At 48.0% G+C, this 22048-nt stretch overlaps 1 protein-coding gene across 4 annotated transcripts in view; it reads right to left on the reverse strand.

Annotated features, from left to right (window-relative positions):
• The window catches only part of NEDD4L (NEDD4 like E3 ubiquitin protein ligase), a 335730-nt gene that overhangs the window by 148079 nt on the left and 165603 nt on the right, over window positions 1–22048 (reverse strand). The window lies entirely within an intron of this gene.

The following is a 22048-nucleotide window of genomic DNA, read 5'->3' on the forward strand; positions in this document are numbered from 1 at the left end:
GTTTGAGCGGTATATGCACGTCCTTCTCTAATCATTCATTCGCTCCGCTCTGAACCCCCTGAATAGTTCACAGCGAGTAACACATGCAGCTGGGAGTTGAGAGTGGGGTCTCTGAGCGGGACAAGGTGTCTCGGCCACGAGCGAAGGCACGTCTGAGCGTGTCGTGAGCGCTCGTCCGGGTCGAGAAGCACCGGGCGTCGGCACGAAACATCAACGAGGCAGCTGGAAGAGCAGCATGGAGAGATCCCGGAGTGTGCGAACGAGCTGAGGGAAGGACGGTGAGATGCGAGGACACGGGGAGGGGGCGCAGGGCACAGGATGAGCTCGCTGGTGACGAGGCAGTAAGTTCAAGGGTGGTGGGCGGTGGGGGACGGAGGGGTGGGACAGACCAGAGACTGGTTCCCCGTTCTTTCTCCCTCTCCGCTGTACTGTTCACATCGAACAGTATTTACTGAGCACCAACTACATTCCAAGGACACTGCTCCGAGCAGACAAGGGTCAGTGAGCTGGGGAAAGGAGTGAACAACAACAAAAATGATTAAAACAACAAAGATCATTAATGGGTATTTGGGAATCATCCCACTGATCTCAGCTGAGGGAGGAGGATGGCATGATTCCATTTCAGCAAGGTGAACGCTAGGGCGTGCCACCGAGACAAGGGACAGGACACTGAGCACCAGAAAGGTAGCAGGAAGATGCTAGAGCAGCCCAGACAAGAATCCTTACTACGCCGACGGTGGGCTCAAGTGGCAGCGACACGACCACCACAGGCCCAGCACCCAGTCCGTGCCTGCACCCTCGAGATACGCGCAATAGCTCACTGGGTCCTCAGTGCAAGATCAGGAAGTCGGCACCTTTTTTCAGATGAGAAAATGAGAGAAATCACTTGTCCAAGGTGGAATCATAAGCCATGCCTGCTCCGGAATCCAGCGCTCCCAAGAGCACGCTGGCCAGCCTTGCTGTCACCCGCTACCGGCTGGCCACCAAGGGAGCTGGCTGGAAGGAACGTCTAGGGGCAGGAGCTCCCAACATTCTGCCAAGTCGGAAAACATTCTGTACTGTGACTGCTATTATGACCTAATTTTTTATCTTTGCTGCTGTCCTATCTGGAGGAAGAGTAAGTCGCCTGACTGTCTCCCTCTGGGGAAGGCCACACCTCGAGACCTTATCTTCTCAAGACCCCCAAATAACTAGCTGTATACCTCGGACGAGTCACTTTAACACTCAGAACCTCAATTTTCATTCTCTCTGAAATAAAGGGGTTAGACTCAATCAGTGGTTTTCAAACTGCAGACGCCACAGAGCCTTTCTTCTGCATTAACTCCCGGGGAACTACAGGTTACCATTCCCCCCTTCTGCTATTTGACAGATTGGGGTTTCCATGTTAGAATTTGGGTGGGAGCAGGGTTCTGTAATTGGGGGGGGGAAGTTTTAGGGGCGCCTGGATGACTCATTTGGTTAAGCGTCTGACTCTTGGTTTTCGGCTCAGGTCACGATCTCAGGGTTGAGGGACAGAGCCCTGCGTCTGGCTCCACACTTAACATGGAGTCTGCTTGAGATTTTCTCTCCCTCTACCCCTTCCCCCCACCAGCTCGCATGCTGTCTAAACTAAATTTTAAAATCCTTAACAATAATTGGACTACACGATCCCTTTTAGTTAGAACATTCTGAATCTCAGAACATTCAGACTCACTTCTCATCACTCATGGTAACGTTTCAGCCTAGTCCATCCTAAGGAAACACAGCTTAACTACCCAAGATACAGGACGAATAGGGAATAAAGCCCTGATCTCTACTAAGAGGCTTTTTCTCTGTCAGAGGATAAAGGGTAAAAAAGCCCACAGTTCTGAGTATGTGAAACCACTCTTGGTCACCACCGGGCTGCAATTTTCCTGTACACATTACCAGCTTCCAACCAACCCACCTGCTAGGAAAAACACATGACCTAAACAACAAGCCCAACGAAGGGGGCCCGTGTACGTGTATGTTTGTGCCCTTGAGTCTAGGGCAGGGAAATGAAGGCTCCCAGGGTTACGCCACCCCCCACGCATCGGAGAAGAAGCTGTCCCTTCAGGGCCTTCATTTCTGAACGCGATGTTCTGCACGAGTGGAGAAAGGGAGAACTCAGCTTCCAGAGTCGTCTTCACACCTGACCCCACATACGCCCTCCAATAAAAACGGCAACTGTGGGGGACCCTTCTGTCCTCCCAAGTTCTACCTCCCAGATCCTCAACGCACTCTGTACCTTTGCGGGCCGACTCAGTCCTGAGGTTAACGCTTAGTTCAGACGTGCCTCCCCACTCCGAGGTGGGGGAAGCACCACCAGGAACCTTTTCCTGACACAGAAGCAGCTCCGTAGAAGGTCCCAGGATGGGGAGCAGATACAGGGTGTGCGAGCAGGTCCTCTGGCTTTCACGTTACTTCTTATACACGGCTGGCAGATTTTGTTGCTGGTAACCATGAATACGTAATACTTTTATAATAACAAAACAGAACAGAATAGGTAGGGCGCAGAGGGAACCAGGCAAAACAACCATCCGTCCCTCCCTCACCGTGCTTCTCCATCTGACACCCTTGACCACTTCCACTGGCGTCTCTAATCTCTGGTTCAGCAGCACTGAGTGACCTTCAGACCATCCTTGAACGAAATGGGAACAGTTTTTAACTCAGAGGGTTACTGTGATGATCAGATAAAACTGTGTAGTAGGGGAGCCTGGGTGGCTCAGTCGGTTAAGCATCTCCCTTCGGTTCAGGTCATGATCCCAGGGTCCTGGGATCGAGCCCCACGTCAGGCTCCCTGCTCAGCGGGGAGCCTGCTTCTCCCTCTGCCTGCCGCTCTGCCTACCTATGCTCTCTCTCTCTGTCAAATAAATAAATAAAATCTTTAAAAAAATAAAATAAAATTGTGTATTGATATCAATACCCGGTCAGTACCAGACACATGGTATAGGTGCCTCACAAATGACAGCTGTTATGATCGTAGATTCTGTTCGTTCCTCTTGCGAGACTTTTAAGGTTCTCTGTTGTTCCTTCTGGCCCCCACTTCTGCTGTGATTGCTGATCTGATTTGCCCCCGGTGACCTCCTCGTGACACTGGGGGCGGGCCAACCACAGCACACGGACCTCCGGGCTTCCTCATTCGCACTGCGGGATCTGGGGTGGAGACAGACGGCTCATGGTGTTCATAGCTGAGCCCAGAATCCACTCCTGGCAAGTAGTTCTGGTCCTAATGGCTGGTGTGCAGGACAACTCAGGGCCAGCATGAACATTTCCCTTATGCAGTTCAGTTCTTTACAGATTAGAAGAGAAATTCTGTTTCACAGACCTTCTGCCTTCTCTGCACAGTCACATGCTTTAGGCACCACTTTCTAAGCCTCTGAAGGAGACAACAAATTGATAACAGGATTCAAGCGCCCTATTTACTGACTGCCTACTCTATTCCAGGCAGGGAGACAAACAGTGGAAATAAGACACTGTTCCTACCCCAACCGAACCCGGCACAGAGAAGCAAAGCAATGATTCAGACAGGGTGTGCCGAGTACCCGGGAATACAGCACTCCACAGCCGTGGTTCCTGACCTCACGCTCACCTCGGTTACCCGTCCCCACCCCAGGCCTGCCAGTTCAGAACCTCCAGGGCTGGGACCTGGGATTCTGCATCTGTCAAACGTCCCACGTGATTTCCATGCACTGGGCAATCTTGGCACCCCTCCCAGAGACGAATCTGGGAGGCCAAGAAGGGAGGACCAGGAGCAAGGTGAGATTTCTCCGAAGGGGAGAACATAAGCAAAGGTCCTGTGGCAGGCTGGAGCCAGGGTGTTTGCCACAGCTGCAGACCGGAGGGATTGGGAGGAAGAGAAAGCCCCAGCTCAAACCACAGGGAGCCTTCTATGCAACTAAGAGCTGGGCATCGCCATGGAGGGGTTGGGGGAGTTCCAAACCTGGCCCCCTTATTTATAGCTATATGACTGTGGAAATCTCCTGTGTCCTCTTTGTCCCTCAGTAATGGGGAGACAAGCAGTACTTCCTTTTGTAAGGAGGCTGTTAGGAGGACTTAGATAACCATAGTGGGGAACAGACAGTAAGCACTCAATAAATTTTAGCTGCCTCTTCCATGACATCACTGTTATCATGGGGTTGTGGAAAGGGAAGATTCTTTTTTTTTCTTTCTTTCTTTTTTAAGATTTTATTTACTCATTTGACAGAGAGAGCACAAGCAGGGGGAGAGGAAGAGGGAGAAGCAGGCTCCCCGAAAAGCAGGGGAAGCCCAATAGGGGACTCGATCCCAGGACTCCGGGATCATGACCTGAGCTGAAGACAGTGGCTTAACCAATGAGCCACGCAGGCGTCCCAGGGGAAGATTCTCTGACCAAAGTCATTACAAGACACAGCAGGTGGAAGGACCATGCGGGAGGCTTCTGCACTGCGGACGGAGAAAGGTCTAAACACAGAGGCAGTAAGGACCCGAAGCAGAGGACTGGGAGCAGCCCAGTAGTGGACAGGAAACACCTGGGTGGCTCACGGAAGGTGGTAAGGCGGTCAGGGGAGGGGAGAGGCATGTGTGCCAATTCCAACCTCTGGGCCTGGGGGGACGGTGTGCAGGCTCACGCCACAGAATGGGACTAGGGCTTCAATCCCTTGCTGGGCCAGCAACATCAGCCACGGAGGAGTGGGATGTGCCCACTGGCAAGGCTGCTCTACCCTCTGGGGGGAGGCCCATGAACCCCAACGCACCACCTTTATGCAGCTCTCCAAGTCTGAGGCCATCACACGAGAGGCGCTGGCATATTCTGTGTCCTGCCCATGAAGATGCATTTGTATCCAAGTCTGCAAGGACGCATCCAAGGCTACTGTCTGTCCCCTAAGAATCCTAATGACTGAGTGTTATTTACACAAGAAGTTGTTAAGTTAGAATTGGCCTCCAAATCTTTATGTCTCAACTGGACAAGCCAGCATCCTAAAGGCGCCTGGGTTCCTCCGCACTTTTCACCGGGTATGTACAGTTCAGAAGAGAAAATGACCTCGGAGATGCAGGCTGCTCACTCACAAACAAGACCCTGCAGCTGCACACACAGATGACGATTTTCTGAGCAAAGAAACAGAAAGTGTCATCATTGAAGCCCCAGACGCTACAGGCAATCAGTGGCTAGAAGACAGACCCTGCTCACTGGAATGAAACCTCAGGAGTCTAACAAGCACCAAGATGCTCAACAAAAAAAACAAGGACCTGCTCCGTCATGAGGCATCACCAAGGAACCTTAGCCACAAGGCCACCCTGACCTTGCAAAACTGCTGAGCAAAGACCATCGAAATTGCTGTCCATCCGTCCTCAGCACAGGGCCTGGCGTTGAAAAACTGCGTTTCCCTCTCTCTGGGCCTCTGCTCCAGTTTCCGCAAAGAGACAAAAATTCAGAGATGGGTCTGGTTCCACCTTCGTCACCAGGAAAGCACAGACAACGCAGACATGGCCACTTCTCAGAGAGCAACCGACATAAGAACTCCTGGGCTGGGCGCCTGGGTGGCTCAGTGGGTTAAGCCTCTGCTTTTGACTCAGGTCATGATCTCAGGGTCCTGGGATTGAGCCCTATGTCGGGCTCTCTGCTCAGCAGGGAGCCTGCTTCCTCCTCTCTCTCTGCCTTCCTCTCTGCCTACTCGTGATCTCTGTCAAATAAATAAATAAAATCTTTAAAAAAAAAAAAAAAAAGACCTCCTGGGCCTGCCCACTGCTCCACCCCCCGGACCAGTGTGGACGAGGACCAGCAGTCTGAAGCAACATGACCGGAGTGAGGCTCGACCCTCTCCATCTGACTGGCTCAAACGGTCCATGACGAACAAGGATGTGTAAAGGCGAATCCTTCCCCGCAGAACATTTACTGATTTTGGTCAGACTGAACAGTCTTTGCTGAGATCCCTACATTTTAGAGGAGGCCGGAGGGCAAAGGACTGCCTCCGCTGGGCAGAGCATTTGAGATGGGTTACGATCGGCTGCAGCGGGTTGAAATGACACTGCCTTGTCCCCTGTCCCCTCCCTCCCTGCTATCAAAGCGTCCTTCCAAGGTATCTGGATATCAGAGGAACAACGAGAAAGGTCTTCATTTTTTAACCATTTTTCTCCTCTAAGGGAAACACCATAACCACAGCCTGAAGGAAGCAATAATTCTTTCCTGTAACATGAGGTTACTCAATATGTCACTGGGACAACCTGTAAAGGGCTGTGTCTTCTTTCCCTCTCAGCCAAGAACAGAGGGCTCGTGTAGTATATTACGTTGTGCCGTAGATGAAGTTTGTTTTAACTACGTGATGTATCTATGCAGAGAGACTTAGCCAACCCAGAGAAAGTCTCTTTGGAAAATCCATTTGTTGAAGGTTTTTCCTCATTCTTTTCTACAGCTGACTATTACAGCGGTGTTGCATGAAGTACCGTCATCGGTAATCATCGGTAATAGCACAAAATAAGGAAAAATATTACCTAGAAAGTGTGAGACTAAACACAAATTTAGCCATATTGTTGAAACTGAAGTTTTTAGTCTAAGAAATTGTTGAAGATGTAAAAGAGGTAACAATCCTGGAAGAGGCAGACATCAGTACAACCGGAAAGAAATTATTCCAAGTTTTCAGGACAGCAACATGACAGCAGGTATCCCATATAAAGAGTTGATGCCTTTAACTCGACAAATCTGTTTCTGAGGATTAATCCCAAAGAAATCATCAGACATGCAAGCAAATATTTACCTAGAAAAGATACTCATTACAGCATCGTACATAAAAATAAGAAACAACTTTTCAGTCCAATAGAGAAATGATTGAGTAAATTATGGCATCATCACGTGCTAGAATATTAAGACCATGAAAATTATGTTTTCAAATAATATTTGTAAATGGGAGGAAATAATCATGGTATAACATTAAGGAATAAACAGGATCTAAAAATTCTATATACATATGAAAATAGTTGAGAAAAATGGAGCTGAAGTTAACAGTTGTTCTGTCTAGATACGCTTATGAATTATGTTTATTTTCTTCTTTGTCATTTTTTTAATAAATTTTCTACTGTGAGCAAGTACTATTTTTTTTTAAGGTTTCATTTATTTTTCAGAGAGAGAGTGAGTGTGTGTGTGTGTGTGTGTGTGTGCGTGCGCGCGTGCAAGCATGGGCAGGGGAGGGGCAAAGGGAGAGGGAGAAGCAGATTCCTGGCTGAGCCAGGAGCCCAACTTGGGGCTTCATCCCAGGACCCTACACTGAAAGTCAGCTGCTTAACTGACTGCGCCACCCAGGCATCCCAGGAAGTACAATTTTTGTAACTGTAGAAAGTCATGAAAATACCAATAGTAGGTACACATATGTTTCAACCGTGATAAACTCTTTGACAAGGCACTGAAACATAATTTTATGGCTAGTCTACACTATGGTAACAAACCCTTAAGGGCTTCAAAAAATTTGTTTCTACCCAGAAAATTGCCTTAAATGGATGAGTACTGAAGATTTTTGAAAGAATATGCAAATACAGTCCAGCCCTTGACACTTAATGAAAGGCATGAAATATATCACTCGCCACCAATAGTGGCAATGAGTTACTCTATACAGTCTTTCAACAAACACGGAACAGCCATGGTTCAGTTGACAGACAAATGAATTCTCATGTTGGTTTGAGGTAGGTTAAGGGAGGCATTAAAACTTTACAGGTTAGGTGTATTCTGTAAACTGCTAAAAGAAAAAATTTCACTTTCTGATACTTCCGTTATGATTTTGCCGCTGGGAGCAACTAGTGGCTTACCCCATCCTAAAACCTTCCCTGTCACCTAAGCCTTTAATTGCTAGTCAAGACTGACTCTCTCCTGGTCCCCTGCCATCTACAACCAGTCCCCTGGGGAGATCCCAAACTTGGGCCACAGAGAACCCTGGGAACCTGGCAGGGGAGGGGTGTTCCTGCAGGCCCACCTGTCTGCCTCTAACACACAAACAGTTTTCTTTATATCTAGGCAGACATGCAACAGCCCCTGAAAATATTTAAGCTACAGTTTAAAAAAAAAAAAAAAACCTTTACTTAAAACCAATGTTTTCTTATGCTGTAATAGTGTAATTATCATTCATTTCATGTTGTTGCTAGAAAATTGTTTCACCTATAAATTACCGAAACATAATACAGTTGCCAAAGAAAGTAATAGTTACAACATGCCCTTATCTCCAGTGTATTGTCTCTTTCCCCATATACATGCAACTACCAAAGGCTAAGAAAAAAGACTTCTTTCCAGTAGTAACAGAGCAGAGAACAGCTGACAAAACCACAGGAGAGGGGAAAACAAAAACTGCTCCCTTTTCAGAAACTAGTAATTGATTTACATCCGCCAATAGTCACCAAGTGTCCACCAGAAGCAAGGGATTATGGCGGGTACTCGTGGGGGAGGTCAAATAAGTGGGAGGCAGGGGACAGATGAGGAGGGACCCTTAAAGAGGCTGTTTTCCCCTCCCCTCCAGAGAAACCAAAGTCAGATGAATGCATGTAATACAGGTGTGTTGCCTTTATGGAGTTGGTTGTGTATATTAAGAACTCAAAGCAGCTCATCAATTTTTATGATTATTCCAAGACGATCTGAAATGAAGGTAATACCTTCTATGAATCGAAGTAGTAACTTCCAGTAACACTGACCAAGCAGCGCCTGGGTGAAGAGCATGGTTCTTGGAGCCTTATGCATATACCATCTCTAATCCCTCCAACAGCCCTGGGAAAGAGAATGTTAGCATCCCCATTTCATGAATAAGGAAAAGATGCCCTAATATGTATGTGTACACATGAAATGTTATGTAGCCATTAAAATGGTATTAATGGTGCTCGCTTCAGCAGCATATATACTAAAATGGTATTAATGAACTTGATTTAGTTGCGTTTAAAGAAAGTTTTAAAAAATCATGTATTACAACTAAAAAAGCAAATAAAATTATTGCATTATAAATACACCAAACTATAAAAAACTATAAAACTTATTACTGCATTAATGAGACCATGCGTGATTTTTTTCCTCCTCTCATTTCTCCAAATATTCCAAACGAAAGAGATGTGTTACTGTTTAGCTGGGATGCTGAGACAGGAGGGTGACAGAGCTGGTGGGCTCGGGCTTCCCCCACTCCACAAATGGTCCCACATGGCAGCAACTAGCAAATCCAAGTTAAAAATACCATATATGTGCCTATTAACTAGGTGGGAAAAAAGGCATTTTAACTTTAACATGAATCTCTCATTTAACAGCCAGAAGGTAAGTAAGAGGGTAAAGAGGTCCCGAAGAACCTTGAAAGAAAGTCAAACAACCCAGGAAGTGGAGTGCAAGGGAGGATGTTAATTTCCGTTCCATGTCCTGTTGGCGAGCTAGGCTTCATCATCGTTTTAACAGCACGCATCTCCCTGTAGGGCCCGTGGCAATGAGGTAATGTTTAATCACGAGGCCACAGCACCTCCCTTTGTATCCCTTTAGGAGGTTCTAAGAAACCATTCTGCCAAAGGCCTCGAGGGCTGTCCTTCACACACATTTGAGGAAGGGAGCAATTCAAATCCGAGTGCTTGTGACAGAAAGCATCCATGTTCCAAACTGCTGAGACAAGACTTTGCACAAGAGTCTCTCCTCCGAAAAGATCATTCAGGAATTGGGGGGGGATGGAGGGGGCGGCAGCACATGCACACTCACCAACCACATACACATACAGGAGGGATACCACAGCTTCAGAGTGTTTGGAAAGTTTAGGGGGTTTACTGCCTTAATATAAGGGAATACCCCCAAATAATCCATTGATCAAAAGACAAGAACTTCCCAGACTAGAAATGAAACAAAAAAGCTAAAGTGAGTTTGACTGCCCTCAAATAGTATTGTGGTATTGTCTCTCAACATGCAGAACATTGGGGAAATCTTCAGCCACACAAGACCATTACAGCAAACACAGCTGCATATATCACTAATTTAAAATTGTCTTGATAGTTCAGAGGTACTTCTAATCCTTTCCTTCAACCACTACTGACTAGTCGTGTTTGTTACAACCCCAGGACCAGCCCCACAGTAGACAATAACCCAAATCCATAAGGGCCCTAATTTCAAGGATCCCAATACAGCACATACTCAAGCCCAAAACACGTATCTCAGGTTTGCGTCATATAAACCTCAAATACTCTTTAGGTGCTCTGGCTGAACACACATCTATGATTGGAATCATCCCCCCATTCATTACCTCCCACCACAGACCCAGACATGGTTCCATGAACAAAAATTCTACCCGGAAAACACATTTTTGAATGTGCACACGTTTGTTTAAAAAAAAAGTGCACATGCCTGCACACACATGTACACACACACACACACATACAGCCTTACCACTGCTAAGAGCACACTTGGTCTTTGACAATAAATCATGGGTGCATTTGATTTATTAAAAAAAAAAGGTCCCAGAAGAATGTCCATGGATAGTAAATCCGTTTGACAATATTGCCCCAGTATAAAAACGCATACTTTCAAATTTACCACACCATTAAATTCCATGTCGTCAGTCTCCACTGATCTTAAATATTTAAGTAGCTATCCTACGTATTTAACTGAGTAATTAGCATAACCCAGAAGCCATACGTTTTCTAAAACCAATTTATCGCTAATATGCTTGTACATTCACTTGTACGTTCTGCAGAACTCATTCCTGCCTGTAAAAGTGTTATCCACGCTAAATGTTTCTGTACAGTGGTTTGCACGAAGAGTTATAAGCTTCCAGAACTCCAAAGAAGTGAAATAGACAGGAATTCCAAGAAGTAGCTCAGGCAGAAACTCTCTGGGAAGGGTAAGCATGTTAAACAAGGCTATGCATACAAGGCTATCAGGAAATCCCTGCAAATACCAACGCACTCCCACTTAACATCGGAGAGGAGAGCCACATTCTCCTTCCAGAACTTTCCTTCAGTCCCCCTCTCCCCTGCTAACAGAATCCTGAGCTGGCTGAACACAGGTTTCAATCTTACAAGTCCTAGAGATCCTAAATGATCCTGAAACCTAAATGCTAAATCATCCCCAAAGAAGTTCTTTTGAAAACCATACAGCTCAACTCTACTATTTAAGCAGTATTTTATACTCCAGCAGAAACAGAAATGCGCTCAATCTATTTAACTATCTAGGCCAGAGAAGGCAGCGTACATGGGGCACAAAGTCTGCACATAAGAAGTCTTGTGTCACAGAGGATAGTGCTCCTATGAGAAATTAGGAACTTGGTGAGACTTATCAAGAACACTTTCTAATATTCCCCATCTGCACCCCACATCCTGTCACGAGATGGCTCATTCCGCCAAGTCTCCTCCTCACCTTTCTCCAGGTACCTATTAAGGGCTTCGATCTTGCTTTCCTTGGCAGTGCCTATCCCCTGATGGTGACTGCCCACAGGAAAGATGAGCTAGAACAACTGAGAATACCCACACATGCCCTGTCTGTTGTACGAACACTAAGAGAGGGCTCAAGTGCAAACAGGTCCATTCTCTAGCACACTGCATCGCCTCATGGCTGTGACCTGGGGATTAGGAATTCCTAGAGGTTCTCAAACTGCGGCGGCATCAGATCCCTTGAGAGGCTGACAAAAACACAGGTTGCTGAGTCCCAGTCCCTGAGTTTCTAATTCTGGTCTGAGGTAGAACAAGGCAGTCTGCATTTCCAGCAACTCCCCCAGCCCCTTACTCTGGGAAGCAATGAGACTCTACCTCCCCCTCTTTGTTTCTCCAGGATCCAGCACAATGGGTTCATTCAGGTCAGTGTTTCCACCCCCACTGTCCCATCAGCCCTGAGAGCACGAGGAGGGTACAGCCTCACCTCTACTGGGTGCCAAGGTCCTTAACGCTTGACATTGCCCTTGTTTACTGGGGTTGTAAAGGGCAACCTACAAGGCCTACCTGTCATTTTAATTAAATAGTCAGCACTGCTTTGTGTTTATTTCAATGGGGGGAAAGGAGAGAGTGCACAGCAAAGGCAAGTCAGCTCTTGCCTATTTAAAAAACACACCATTGGGGCACCTGGGTGGCTCAGTGGGTTAGGCCGCTGCCTTCGGCACAGGTCATGATCTCGGGGTTCTGGGATCAAGTCCCGCATCTGGCGCTCTGCTCGGCAGGGAGCCTGCTTCTCTCTCTCTCTCTCTCTCTGCTTACTTGTGATCTCTCTGTCAAATAAATAAAATCTTAAAAAAATAAATAAATAAAAAATAAAAAACACACCATTGTCTAATGAGAGAAAGGTTACAAGTACCCTGTAATGACACAAACCCATCAGTAATTCAGTTCTCAAGAAAATGTGGTGGAAAAATCGGAGATGCGATCCTTCAGCCAGGCTCTGTGCTCTTACATGAGGCCGGTGGGATACCGATACCTGCTCATCTTCTCTGTGGCTCAATCGAGAGTCAATCCAACTTGAGCTTCATCAAACACAAATTCAAAGACACGTTCTTGTTTTTTATAAATTAGTTCCCTTTACCCCCAATTTATCAAGTCGGTAGCTTGAAAACAACAGGTGCACACATGCAGAATGGCACAGACACAGCCAGTGTGGGACCAAACCTCCAGTCCGCTCCAGTCACCCACCAGTCACACCGAAGCCAAGTCCTTGGCTAATCCCACCAGATCAAAAAGGAAGAGCGCTGGTCAAACAGGGCAACTGTGAGCTGAGGACACAGTGCAATCAACACTGAACTGTGCCCACGTGGAAACGATGGCCAAGACCAAAGCAGACAAGGACTCGGGGAGCACGGCCTCTATTAACCAAACGGAGGAAAAGACACTTTCAATGAACTCTGAAGAGCGCTGGATCCCCCGGCAGAGGCGGGCTGGCTCGCTCCGGGGCTCTAGGGCTGAACGGGGCACAGGGAGGTAGGTGGCCAGCACCCCTCTGGCCAGCACAGAGATGGACACAGCCGAGACACCCATGTGCCTGGTGCTCGGGAGCAACGGTCGAGCAGAGGGAGATGCCCACCCCCTCCCCCCAACTGGGGAACATCAGCTCTGCTCAGAGAGCGCCTCAGATGGACAGGGCAGTGCAGGGAGCGGAGGGGACCCAAGGTCAGTATGTACTCCGCTCCATATATCGTAGGCACATCAATGCCCACCTCTGTCCCCCCAAGTGCTGACTCCGTGCCAAGCACTGCCCTACAACTTTCTGTATAATCTCTCCTTAAACCTACTTAGGAAGCTTCTGGACTTCTCAGGGGTGGGACACAGTCAGGCGCTAACAACCCTAAGACAGGTGCACTTCTCGCTACAAGAACCTTTCTTCTCACAGACAAATTTCTCTGAGGAAAAGGGATTCCTCCCTCACTTGAAGTCAGAATGAAATGTGGCAGCTTCTGAAGCCTGGGCAGGCAGTCCCATGAGTGGCGCCCATTCAGTGAAGCAGTGGGTGGAGTGGGGTGAGGGGGTGGAGGGGGCACCAGGGAAGCCCTGAGCCGAAGGTCTCGAGCTTGACACACACCTAAACACAGAAAGAATAGAGTAGCTCATCTTGAACCATTCCCTAGGTCATGGGCTAAATCGTGCCCCCATCCCAACAAAAGACAGCTAAGCTGAAATCCTAAAACCAGCGCATCGGAATGTGGCCTTATTATTATTATTTTTTTTAAGATTTTTATTTATTTGACAGAGATCACAAGTAGGCAGAGAGGCAGGCAGAGAGAGAGGAGGAAGCAGGCTCTCCGCGGAGCGAGACCCTGATGCGGGGCTCGATCCCAGGACCCCGGGATCATGACCTGAGCCGAAGGCAGAGGCTTTAACCCACTGAGCCACACAGGCGCCCCGGAATGTGGCCTTATTAAGAAACAGGGCCTTGGGACACCCGGGTGGCTCAGTCTGTTAAGCATCTGCCTTCCGCTCAGGTCATGACCCCAGGGTCCTGGGAAAGAGTTCCACATAGGGCCTTTACAGAGGTAATCCAGTCAACATGAAGTCATCAGGGTGGGCCCTAGTCCAACAGCGATGTTGTCCCTACAAGGATCAACACACACAAGGGAAGATAATGGGAAGACCCATGGGGACTAGATGGCCCCGTGGCTGGAAGGACGCATCTACAAGACCAAGAGAAGCTAAAGACGGCCAGCAAACACCAGAAGGGGTAAGAGGCAAGGGAGGAGGTCCCCCCAGAGTTCCCGGAGGGTGCACGGCCCTCTCTATACCTGGACTGCAGACGTGCAGCCCCCACAACTGAGAGACGATACATCGCTAAGTTTTAAGCCACCAGGATGTGGTAGTTTGCTACAGCCAACCTGGGAAACTCAGAGTCCGTGTTAAAGCCAGTCTTTCTGAGAAACCCTTGGGCCCAAATGTGTCCTCGACCTCTCACTTCTTTCTTGTTTTAGAAGGAGGACCCTGACTACCTGAATTCTTACACAATGTTCCCAGGAGGGGCCTGGGGCAAGACCTACAGTCCAATGGTCCATCTCTGCATGACCGGTCATAAGAATCTCACCGGAAGTGAGATTCCTCAAGTTTGTTCAGGTCAGGTTTTGCCATCAAATGAGTTTCCTACAAACCTACAGAAACAATCCCAACTTCCAGGGCTCTCTGGATTCTGGAACTGATAAAGGAAGGATCTGGAACAGATAAGGGACTACGGGCCTGTTCCATGTTGTAGAACAACCCTTAAAATACACGTCCTCCCTCATGCCACTTGCCCATCCCCGTTCAGACTGCTCTCGGAAACACAGCTGCTGGGGAATTCCACAATTCCCCACGTGACCGAAAGTAAGCCCGCAACTCTTAAAAACGTAATTTGCAAAATAATTTTTTGAAAGTTTTATCTGCAAGGCTGTTACACAGGCAAACAAACCACGAGACCCTCGACCTTTCCATTATCCGGAGTTTTGTACTATGTCACCACAAGATTTTTTAATATGAAATTTTAAAAGAGGCAAAACAATTATGCTTCGCTACCACCACTGGAAGAACAAGTGTAATCAATAGCAAGTAGGCCAGATGATGAAAATGCCCCACCCTAATGCCAGCAACAAAGAACTGTCACAAGGCACAAGTCCCCATGTACCCCCACCCCCAGCCGATGCAATAAATGTACAGAACATACTCACATTTGGACTTCCTGACCTGGATGTTGTCAAGAAGAAAGGCAGTTTATAGAAGAAATAAAGACTTCATCAGCATGAAATATTTCGGTTGACCTGCTAGCTCTTCCCTGGTGTGACCACCCCCAGACCCCTTTACACATGTCTCCAAAGCTAGACGCACATGGAAGATTTCCCCCTTTTGTTCAGACATCTTAAAATTCTCCCGTAAGTTACTGTGCTAGATGAGACTGGCTATCGAAGGACTTCTAAAAAGAGCCCCGGGTAGGTTCCAAAATTGTTAGTGGGTATCGGTCCTATCCACACCACCCCCATGTCTCATAGAGGGTGTCTGAGCATGAAGGTTTAGTCACTAGGTGACTCTGTGTATAGATACAGGTGTTTCTCCTTGTCCCTGTGTCCCTGAAGTAGTATTAAGATAATCATGGGGTGAGAGCACACAGAACAACACATACCTTTCCCATAACAACTATGGTGGTCAGACCTCTGCAACATAGAAATAGGACATGGGATCTTTGTTTTCCTTGTACCTGATGCTTAAGAATTTCTTTTAGGCAGTAAGTGCAGAACCTAACTAAACCATTTATCGCCAACATCCACACCTGATTCCCCAAATATGCCAATCGCCCATCTTCTAAGTCTTCAGCCCACCTGCCCGGGTGCATGCTTGCTCACCGGTGACCAGGCTTTGTCCCCTCATTCCAGGGGAAATCCAGGTGGCCGGCACCACCCACCCCCCTTCTTCCCAGAGCACAGCACCCTACACTAACCGGCCTCCCCATGCTCTACCCTCCTATAGCTGTGACTATTGAGGTCACTCCTCGCCACCAAATCACCTGGCCTTTCTGTATTATTTGTCCTTTCTTAAGTGTGTAAATCTTAATGTTCTTAAACTGTTTGCAAGACACTTAAGGCCGCCATCTGTGTTTGAGGCTAGTCTGCATTTTCCACCGAACCTCTCACAATAAATATTTTCTGGCTGCCTGACTTCCTACCCATCATTACGACAGGGTAACTTCTTCTGAGGGTCACACACTTGGAAACACAGTCGTGCTCAATTGCCAAAACATGCATTTCTCAAGTTTATTAACCTCAAATTCTTATGTGGCTGGTGTGGATTGAAATACCCTGAAACAGTGATCACAAGTAAATAAAATATATCATATACCACACTTGTGGGTGCTGCCGGTGTCACCAGGAAAGGAGACACAATCTCTCCCTTCCTTGGGTCACTAGGGGATAAGGCAGGTTACATTACCCCTAGTAAGGTCAACATGCACATGCACTTGCCCGCTCTGCAGGAGTAGTATTCAGTAACCACAATGAACAAGCAGTTTGAGACCTCGGCAATTAACATACAGGTAACGGCATGACTCCTTATAAGCGAGCACAAAACCCTGCCCAGACCCGTGCAATCTAAATTTGAGAAATGGTATGCGTGGGGATAACCATGTATTCTAGCCAAATACCAATTATTACCTAATTAGATTTATACTCCATGTTCTATAGTCTATAATTTTGAGGACCCAAGTCTTGAGCACTAGGCAAACAAATGAAGGACGTTTCTGGCCATCCAACCTCAGTGATTCAACACCTCGAGGATGAAATTCGCTGCAGGCCCCAACCTCCTCTACTCCACAAATCTTGCTGATGCACAGCCAAACATTAACCCAACTGCCCAAGCCCAGCCCGAAGCAATCACCCACTGTGAATGACTTTGTAACCCGCAAGAACAAGTCGGGAGAACATGCGGTCTGCCTGGCTCTGGCCCTGACCGTTAATGACTTTGTAACCTACAAGACCAAGTCTGGAGAATAGGCCGTCTGCTCGGCTCTGACCCTGGTCTGCGCCTGCAATGTCATCACCCACGTGCCTTATACATGTAGCCAAGGGGGAGGATTTTTCGTTCTCCAAACACACCAAAGTTTTCCCTCTGCTGCCAACACCCTGCGCCCACCCCGCCCGCACATGACCCTCACTGGACCTTAAAGACCAGCTCAGCGGTCTCTGAGAACACTGCCTAGTCCCAAACCCCCAAACCCTACTCCTGCTGTAGAAGCCTATCAGGACAGCAATCACTTACGTATGCGTCCGTTGTTGCTACTGGTCTGGAAAATCCTTCCAAACAAGCCATCCACGTCTTGGTCACTTGTGTATACGACATTCCAATCCCACAGCAGATGTGCAGCAGGTCACTGCTTTATAGGCTACCGTGCCCACCCCCGAACATGTCAGGCACACGGGGCCCTGGAAACAAGGTGGGCAGGCTCAATCTCGGGGCCTCTCTGGTAGGCAGATCCTGGAACAGCATGACCATATCGTGGACCATGTGAGGTTTATTTTTAAATAAAACACCGCTAAAAAGGAGTAAACTGGATGGAAACAAAACAGCCTCATTTGCGATTTCTTGGTTATTTTTCTCAAGTCATGACCGAAAACAAAGAAACCCAACAGTCATGGAGCAGAAGCCGATCGCGAAGGCTAATCTGCTCTTAGGGAGTTTGAACAAGAGGCAATTAATAAAGGATTAAGGCAAAGTAAAACCACAGCGGAGTGTGTAACTGCAGTGTGCTGAGTGCGGAAAACCAGAGCAGCAATTAGACAGGAAAAACCCACAACGGGTAGAACATTTGTTACGTCAATGACGAGCTACAAGGAGCTTCGGGGAGCTACCCGCCTGCGCAGAGACCTCGCTGTGCACACACACCAGGAAGCTACACTCTCATCCTTAGAAAACACACGTAAGAAAGTCTCCATCGGACTTTCATCTCGAAGCGATGACAGCCGTCCAGCCAACCCCATTATCCCAATGCATAAAGGCGGGGTGAGGTGACCTATTGACAACTCACCTCAAAACATCGACAACTCAGAAGAAACCACAGCTCCCATGAGACCCAAGTCAGGACCAGGAAAGCCCAGAGGAGGCTCCTTTCACCGACCCTCCCCATTCCTTCCTTCAAGAAATCTTCACTGAGCACCCACACTGTGTCTCCGACACTGGTCTAGGCACCTGAGACATGCCAGGGAAAGACACTTCAAGGTCCCTCGCTCTGTGGAATTTACACTCCAGCAAGTGGAAATCGTGGTAAACACAGAAGAAATTCGTGAAGAACAGTGTGTGAGAAGCTCACACTGGAGACAAAGGGCTGATGCTGGGGGCCTTTCTGAAAGGGTGATATCTGAACAGCAACTTGAAGGAAATGAGAACTCAAGTCATTCACTGGAGGTGGGAGGGAGACCCTCGCAGAAATGGGACGGCTGTGCATTTGACAAAGACACGATGATGTTCTCTCATGGCTGCCTTGGTTTACTTGACTTAGGGTAACACAGCCATGCAATTAAGGGCGCGAGCCCGGTCAGGAGTAAGACACACCCGGGGCTGCTTTCCAGTTCTGCTACTTCCAACTGGAAATCACGAGATGCCTTGATCTCGATCAGCGAATCTCATCCAGCGGCGGCCAGGCTTCCACAGCCCCTTCCCTTAGCACTTTGTGAGCTGCTCTTGTCCTTAGCAGGGAGGAGACCACAGTAGGTCCCAAGGGACCCTGCTCGCAAGCAGGAACTCACAGCTTGGGAAGCTGAACCCCTCAGAATGTCTCATTCTCATCGATGCTGGGTTAGGAAGGTCCTACCGCCAACGGGTACTGCTCTGCCTGTTTTCCCCTTCCCCTTCCCTCTCAACAATCAACCTCAAGTTTTAAAACAGTTTGAGGTTTGGTTCCATAGGCTGCTGTAGTATATCCTGACTTGAGAAAAAAGACAATTATTGGAGGTCACATAATTTAACCACTCCATCTGACAAATGACAAACCTTGTGTCATGTCCATGGTGCAGCTCCAAGTTCAACCTTCTGCCTGTGTATCTGGGCCGCCACACCTATCAGAGAAACCACTCGCTTTTATGCTACTCCACTGATGTGGATGGATGCCTCTCGTTTCCAATCAGACTAAATGACACTTAGAAATGTTTGATGGGTGGAATTTTTCTTTCCCAGGAAATCTCTAACTCTGCCCTAAGATTCAATGACCACTTACCCTTTTAGGCACAGTCATGAAGCACTTTCTACATAAAGGCTGTTTTATAGGATTTTTTTTTAAACTGACAGATCACAAGTAGGCAGAGAGGCAGGCAGAGAGGGAGGAGGAAGCAGGCTCCCGGCTGAGCAGAGAGCCTGATGCGGGGCTCGATCCCAGGACCCTGAGATCATGATCAGAGCCGAAGGCAGAGGCTTAACACACTGAGCCACCCAGGTGCCCCTGTTTTACAGGATTTTTTAAAGCAACCATTTACCCTAGTGCGGGCCACAGTTTCCATACTAACTGAAACCAACCATACTGGAAGCGTCAGGAGCTCTCATGCAGAGGGAAGAAAGCTCACCTACCTGTACAGTGTTAGACCCTCCTCCTGACTTCATTTCTCTGGAGACCCTCACACCGCCTTCCATTACAGTGTCTGTTCACTTGGTTACTGGTCTCCCCCCAACAGGCTGCAGCTCCCTGAGGGGGTGAAGGGGCAGATGGCCGCAGGAGGCTGTGCAGCCCGTCTAGCACCTAGACCCTCAGTGGCCCGAGGCGGCTCAGGCCATCTTTGTGGAGTAACCAAGTAAGTTTCACCTCAAGGCTGGGAGGCCAGGCAGGCTCTAACTGGCGCATGCTCAGTGTGGGAGCTCACAGATTGCTTTTCATTTTGCTCTCTGCCCACACATCTCCTCTCCCTTAAAAAGAAAAAAACCAGCAGAGCCAAATATAGGATGTGCCCAAGCACAACAAAAGGGTGAGCCAATTATGACACAGGTTAACACCTAGGATTAGGCCAGGACCTGCTGCTCGGGGCAGAGGAGGAGGCTGGCGACTCCTGCTCAGAGAGGGGTAAGGGGCTACCGCGCTGGCAAGTGCACAGAGGGACCCCTCTGCTCGGTCTGTGGCTCTCACCCCTCAACGGGTCATTGCTAAACCAAGATGCCATCTCTGTCACCAAGCCTCCCGTCTTGAGTCATGCTAAAAGCTGAATACGAACAGCAGGATCCCTTCAGCATCAGCTCAGGGAGTTGCCGTTCCACAAAGGTGACAGAGCCTCTTCCGCACCCCCCCCACCTCCCTGCTGTAAGTAAACTTTCCAGCCATCAAGCTGTGTCCGTGTGTTGGGTCCCCCTCCCCCACCCCCGCCACCACCACCAGAAACAGAGTTCCACTGGCACAAACGGGAAGGAAACTACTATCTTTGGTATGTGGCTTCCCATCCGTGAACAAAGAACTGAAAAGGAAAAAATTTTTAAACCAGCTATTTAACATAATTAGGGGATACGTTTTCCTGGTCTCATTAATCTTACAAGTCAATTAAGTCTTAATTGTCTTTGACTGCCATCTTCACTCAGCCCAATTCTTCACGGCTGTGAAAGTTTGTTGTTTTTTTAAAATCAGGTGAAAAAACAAGGGGGGGTAATCAACCTTGAAAGAATTTTAGCTCAGCAAAACTGGCACCTGTAGGGAAGAAAGAGGTACCCCTTAGCACCTAGCACAAAGATGCTTAATATTTGGTAGCTGACAGGCTGGAACATAAGAGGAATCACTGTAAAGTAACGGACAAGACATGACACCTGGCTTAAATAGCCTGGTCAAGGGGTTAAAATAGTCACACAAATAGAACACCAGATGGACGGCGTCCTAAGAGAGCACAGCTCTTCCAGATGATGTTGCTCGCTGATGGACACAGGTACAGACCTCAACACAAAGGCACAACGAGGGAGGAGGAGGACTCTATTAACACACACTGAAGCCACCACACCATTTCCTTTAATGGAGCCAGAGATTGCACTGAGTCTCACGCTCGTCTACTTAGCCCAGCAGATCTTAGCCAAAGTAAACTCCTCAACCTCGGTAACTGAGTTGAAGGTTCAAATCCCTGCAACTGGTGAATGCTCCTGAAGATCACCGCCCCAGGACACCGCACGGCCTCTGCTCCAAAACCTCTGCCCAAACGCCCTCGTCATGTGACCAGGTTTCCAGGCACTGACCTGAGTCAGAGCTGGTTTATAATCGCATATGATCCCTTGCCTGCAGCAAGCCCGATGAGTAACAGTGAGATGAGCAGGACGGCCCAAGTCATTGCCAGTGGTGCTTTCCTGGGTCCTTCTACAAAGATCTGTCTGCCCAACTTGTATCTGTCATCTGTGTTTCTACTTGTGAGGTGACACTGTTAACGGCCTCTGTGGTGTGACGCTACATCACACGTCTCAGGTGCCGTTCCAAAAATTCCACGGAGACTTCCATGCTCGAGAAGAAAAATCAATCCTTTGTTTTCAGGGATGATGTCAATCAGGGGTTGGAATTTTTTTCAACTTTTTAAATTTGAGTATCATTAAGTGTTTTATATTAGTTTCAGGTGTCTGATACAATGATTCAACAATTCTATACATTACTCAACGCTCATCACAGTAAGTTCCTCTTAGGAGATGGAATTTTGACTTTTCTTCCCGTAACTGCCTCTACGATGAATAAACAGCTCACCTGTCTCAGCTGAGAGAGTACAGCTCACGGGTGCCTGATCTCATGATTATTTGGGCTGATCTAGTTTTGGCAACAGCAGCCAGGCAGGAGGAATTGTCTAAAAAAAAAAAATAAACCTAGAACCTTGGGCCTTTAAAGGATTCAGTCAGAAACAAAGCCCTCTTTGATTTCAAGAGGGCCGTGTCCATTGGAGGCTGACCCACAAGTCCCGTCCAGTGGGCAGGACCACATGGGGACCTGTTTACCTGTGCTCCGACTTACCTGTGCTCCTACTTACGTGTGCTCCCAAGAAAAGCAGGCCAAGCACCCAAGGAGCACAAATATTTATGGCAGTTGAAGCTGTGCCAAGCGACTCTGGAATTCTGAGCCACTGAGAACACAGCTGAGGGCGATTCTGAAAACACTGGAGAACACGTGCTGCGGCCTTCGCCCTGCAGGTGAATGAGCTCAGGAGCCTCTGGATCCAAGGAGAGAGAG

The sequence above is a fragment of the Martes martes genome (assembly GCF_963455335.1).
Source record: "Martes martes genome assembly, chromosome: 13".
NCBI classification, from domain to species: domain Eukaryota; kingdom Metazoa; phylum Chordata; class Mammalia; order Carnivora; family Mustelidae; genus Martes; species Martes martes.